Raw genomic sequence first — 6,044 nt, 5'->3', positions numbered from 1 at the left:
CAACTATGAAAGGCTGAGCAGCAACTGCCAAAAATTACTGGATATTGTGTAAGCCCTTGTGCTATACAGTCTGATAGTTGAAAGGGTTCATGTGCAAGAGCAGAATCTGCAAATGAAACGTATACAATATTTGTAATAACCATCTGTTATGCATCCCCTCCTTTTCCTCTATGCATGCACACATATAGACACAAATTGCATAGCAATAAAACAGCTCTTTGGGATTAATAATATGGTGAAAACATTTTGTATTTCACTATATAATATTTTTGTCTATAATATTTTATATTTGTGGAGAGGAAGAAAAGTTATTTGAGCTTCAGAGAAGTGGAAGCTGAGTTTCAGCCCTGCAAAAGTGACAGATTTAAAGTGGAACGTCCTTGTTACATTTATTTAAATTTGCAAAGTGGACCTCAAAGCATTGCAGGTAAGCAAGTTTGGGGAAGCAGGGTGCAAGGAGTGGTTTAAATTTTAGAATAGATGTCAATTTTCTTTCTAAAATAACAGTAATGAAAGATTTTGCTTTGGCAAAATTACACCAAAGATCATTCTAATACTTCTGAACTGGATAAAAACTTCCATTTATTTTTAAGCCAAAATACTGAAGGCTTTTCCTGTGTAACTCCTGCTATCTTTGAACAGAAGTGGTTCTAATTAGTTGCTCTTAGAGAAGTACTTGAAAAATAAGTACCTCTGTACCTTGCTCATGTCTCCCACTTTTCTCCAGCAACTGAGGCAGAGGTCATTTTAACATAGCTTTATAATATTGTAATTTTAATCTCTTTGTAGTGCATACTGCGAGTTCTGTGGTATTCTGTGAACACAGAAGCACAACCTTGCTTTAGTCTTTATTTACACTTCAAGATGGTTAGCCCAATTACAAGAAAGTCTCAAAAACAAAACGACCTTTAAAAATTAAGTGTTTCTTGTGCTCTAACAATTCTTCTCTCCTTGGAGTATCTCAAAGAGAATGAGATGGATAGTGGCAGTACTGAAGGAAATTAAACTGTCTGTAGACAAATTGCAGACATACTAATCTTGGTAATTTGCATTAAAACATAACACTTACCCAGACCTCTGTAACGTCAGAAAGCAACAAAAGAGAAGCAGCTCTAATTTCTAAAGTGCACTTCAGCTTAAATTATTTTCTTCTGCATTCACTGAGGAATCCTATTAATGTATGTTTGTAACTGCAATCCTCAAGTCAAATTGAGCTGGTTTTATTTATTTATTTATTCTTTTATTTATTTTTCTGGTGATACTAGATGACTGTTTTAGTTTATTTGTTTGCACTTTTTCCTGTCTTCTGCCAATTGCTTTCTTTCTCCCAACTGTTACCAGTATGATAATCATCATCATTACAGAAATTATGCAGAAGTACTCTTTACTTGTATAATCTTATTCTACCATACTTTGTTGCATTAGAGTAAAATCATATAGTGAAAACAACTTCGACTCATTGTTTTCTGATAAGTACATACAATCTAATGCTTATAAACCACGCAGGTGACAAAAATATGTATGTAATTTGTATAGAATGTATCTCACGTGATTTTAGCAATCAAAAATTAAATACGTTGTCACTGTTAATCACCAGGATTCCCTGTAAAGTTGACGGTTTAAAACCAGCAGTCTGTGATTCTTTTCAGTGATTTTAGATACTTGTCTTATGCTGAGATTCAATAGCCACACCATCTCCTGAAAGTCTTGGGTTCCCAGGAAGCTCAAACTACTATCTCAGCCATTCCATTGTTAGACATCGTAGTCACTGTTAGGAAAGATAAAATCTCACCCTTAGGATTACAGGTTGGTGAGGGTGGTGGAAAGACAAGTTTCCGAGCCTGATTTAATTCATACATGGAGCCACAATAGTTCGCAGCTCTGTGCCATTACAGAGGTCTAATCCAAGCTCTTACTGTCACATACATAAGAATGAGTGATTCAGCATTTCTCAAATATCACAGAAAAGTGTTTTGGTTCTGACAGCCTACTCGGAACAACAGGGTTTCATTTTGTCAGGAATTAGACTCAGTGGTTGGGTGAGCTGTCTGAGATCTGGGACACTCCAGGAGAGTACTCACCAGGGCTATGACATATGCCATTCTATTTTAACATCATCAGTGTACAAACTGTGCTGTACAGGTCCCTCCAAAAAGAAGTTACACATCTTGATTGAATAACTACTTGCGTTCCATGGAATTCCATTTACGACAGGTGGGTGTTTTAAACCTTTAGTAGATGCAGAAGAATGATATACTGATTAAGAGAGTTTCTCCAATTCAAAACAAAAGCCAAAACAAGATAAATGTTTCCCACTTATTTAAGTAGGTAGTATACAGCTGTAATAAAAATTGTTGGCACTGGTAATTTCCAGACATTTATAATCATACAGTGTCTGAAAAAAAAAAAAATAATAATCTTTTTCTTCTAATGAGCATTCCAAATTTTTGCTAGCTGCCAATACAATTATTTTAACAGGCTGTTGGAACAGAGAGGAAAAAATGGACTGCACTTCAGTAAGGATGTCATTAATTGTTCTAACCACATCTTTCTGTGGATTTCCATATGTAACATTAAACATTTTTAAGCAGTAACTTGAAAAAAGTATTGCTATGAAGAAATTTCCTACATTATCTGAAATACAGATTTAGCATTGTGGAAGAATGACAAATGAATAAATACATATTTGAAAAACTGTGAATTGCTGAAATGGAATAGCATTAAACAAATCTTAAGTCCAGACTAACAAATATAAACCTCCTCAGAGCCAGAAGAGAAATGTAATGTAGCCATTCTCAAATAAGGCTGAGGATTAAATGATGAAATATTTGACAGAAGCTAATGAGCCATCATCATAAGCAATAGGGTGTTAAAATGGAAAAAAGAGAATTGCTTTGAAACACATTTTTTCTGATTAATTTTTAGATTTTTCTGAGTACATTTTTTCCCACATGCATATGAATTCCAAATTGCTGCTTTCTTGCCAATTTGGAGTCAAAACTAATGGCTTGTGACCACATAATGAGTTGTAATATTTAACTTGGATTCTGTGATCCCAAAAGTACTTGAAAGTTTTGATATTTTTATTCTTCATGTGGCAGTGCAGGGAAAATGTCTGCCTAGTCATATGGAGTTATACAAACTTTAATTATCATGAGATACAAAATTTATACCTCCACCCTTTCTCTTGTCCCACGCTAGCAATGAGAAAACAGAGACTGCATTCACAGATTCTCACAAGCACTGTGCACTCAATTCTCAGCAGGTGAATGAAACATCTTAAAACTTTCCTATAAAGGTAGTGCCTTGTGTTTGTTGGAAGAGGTGACCCAATGACCTGTCTGTTTCAATTAATGTCTTGTTATGACACGTTGGCTGAAGTCATTTAGGAAAATCTTTTCAAAGGCCATCAGCCTTGATTTCTCTCTCCTGCTGTTGAGGTCAATGAGAGAGTTGCTGTTCTCTTGATTCATGCTCAAAAATACCGATGTGAAAACTCTCAACTTCAGCAGGACAGGGTGATACTAGACACTTTTGAAAACCCCATCTGCTCAGCTGCAGTATAATGCTCCATAAAAAGGAGTAGTGACTACACAGCATGATGCACTCCGAAGGTTGAACTACTAGCATCTGAAAGAACATTTAATTCAGGTTCAGGTAGGTGATAGGTAAGTACCAATTATTATTAAGATTTTGTCACATCAAAATATGGACCTGAATTTTCTCAATCTGACAAATGGAAAGCATACATGCACTGACCTTGTTTGGATGTAACTGTTTCTCATTTGAAAAGAAGTCAGAAGACCATGAGTATATGATGCCCACAATAGTTTTGAACCACTTACTTCCATCTATCAAAGTTACCTATGTCATTTTGAAATAATTTTGAAACATTTTTTGTGCAGTGTCTTTGATATAGAACACAGCTAGGAGGAACTGTTATTGTTGTTCTATTGTGAAAAGGCAGACCATTTCTTTTCCTGATTCTTTCTCATTTCGAGACATTTTGGTAGCTCTCAAAGCCTGGCAGAATCACTCTTATAATGCTCCATTCTCTGAAGAAATAATTTTTCTCCAAGGTTAAGAGATTTCATAACTCTTACTTTCCACCATCGTGTCATCAGAGTTCCATCCAATCTCTCTGAGTATTTAAAAGTACTCTCTGAGTGCTTAAAAATCTGAGAAATGTCTTTCCACACCAAATAGAAGTTCATTTTCTCTAGGCTTCTAATGGTGATTACTGTACTAGATATTTATTATTGATGCTTTGTAACACTAAGATGCTAGTTTGCATATGAGAACTGAAAATACCCAGAGGCTGGGATAAAGGTTCATGGTCTCAGTGTAAAATTGTTGCTTATGGAATAGTTTGTAATGTTTACAATATCGACAGACACATTAGTGCTGGGATGACCATATGTTTAAAATGTTCCCTTTAAGATGTATTCAAAGAATAGTGCTAGACTGTACTGGGATAGAGTCATAAAATCACCATGGAATGGCTTGGGTTGGAAGGGATCCCAAGGATCATCAAGTTCTAACCCTGAGCCACAGAGCAGGTCACCAACCACCAGATCTGGTACTAGACCAGGTTGCCCAGGGTCCCATCCAGCCTGGTCTTGAACACCTCCAGAGATAGTGAGATAATATGGGAAAATCTCGATCACATGTGGTTGTACAGAAGACATCTACCCATGCCTGTCAAATTCATCAAGTCTCCTGAAGATTCATTTTTTTTAAAAGACAGCCACAGTCAATGGAAAATCAAATAACACAGCTATAAATTATTCATTATAATAAATCTCAATAATTGAAGTATGCCACATGATGCAAAACACTAAAAATTTGCATTGCTTGTCATTTCCAGATCAATATTAAAAGGACTGTTGAATTAAGATCAGGGGAAAACAGCAAGCATGGAAAAAATCAACACTGAACTGCAATCTAAAATCCATGAATCACTCAGTCATAAATAATGAAGAAGAACATTCCTTCTTTTTGTACAATATACAATACATTTAGGGACCAGCACTTGTTTTAGTAACATTTCAAAATGTACAATATGCAACTCTCTGGGTTTTACTATGTAATTGTTAGCAACATTAGTTGTCAGTTCATTGCAATTTAGATGAAAACTCAGAACTACATTTTTTGCTGATTCAAATCTATTTAACTCCAGTAAAACTGTTGCAATTCTTACTCAGCAGTTGATGTAGTATCTTACATCATGGTACAATCTAGCTAATAAATTTGACTGTAATTTAAGAAGAAACACCTACACAGTATTAAAAAGTGTTCCACTGGTTTTGGACAAGGTCTGCTGTTATTATTTCATTCTCAGGTCTAGAAGTTCAAAGATCACAACTCTAGTTGTAAGCACAGAGAACACAGAGTCATGAACTCTGAAAATATTTAATGCAATACACCAAATGAATTATCATTGGTCTTCTTTCATAGGTGAGTTCTATTTCCCAAAATAATGGCATTGAATTGCCATCAACTATTAATTTTCTAGACCTACGATAGCAATTACAGGTCCGGATTTTTCCAGAAAAGCATGAAAAAATGCAGCTATAGCTGTGACACATGCAAATCTCTCATGTTTCTTAGTTCTCATACCTCAGGCAGGCTCATGTCATCTTACATCCTGAGACATGAGTGTTGTGTTGGGTCATACCACCAGGCAGGGGCTACAATGCTTTGCTGTGGCTGAGATGTAACAGGTGGTATCAACGGTCAGCTGCACCACTCTAGATTATCCCAAATGGGCAAAAACCTAAACTAATGCACAACATTACCTTCAGAGCAATCTGCTGACATGTCAGCATACCAAAAGTATTAAGCATTATTGGCAAGATTCCTAATTACCCATTTTGAAGTAAGTATTGTCACATAGTATTCACTTCCAGAAGCAAAAAGAGATTATTTGAGGATAAAGAATTCTGCCCATGAAATTACTCTAGAATTAAAACATATAATTAATAAAATATATTGGTATATATTATGCACATTGAATTCAAGTTATGTAATTGATAACATTTCTT

Source organism: Meleagris gallopavo, chromosome 9 (assembly GCF_905368555.1).
Source record: "Meleagris gallopavo chromosome 9, MGAL_WU_HG_1.1, whole genome shotgun sequence".
NCBI classification, from domain to species: Eukaryota; Metazoa; Chordata; class Aves; order Galliformes; family Phasianidae; genus Meleagris; species Meleagris gallopavo.
The sequence above is the reverse complement of the archived record's forward strand: the minus strand, read 5'-3'. Positions refer to the sequence as shown.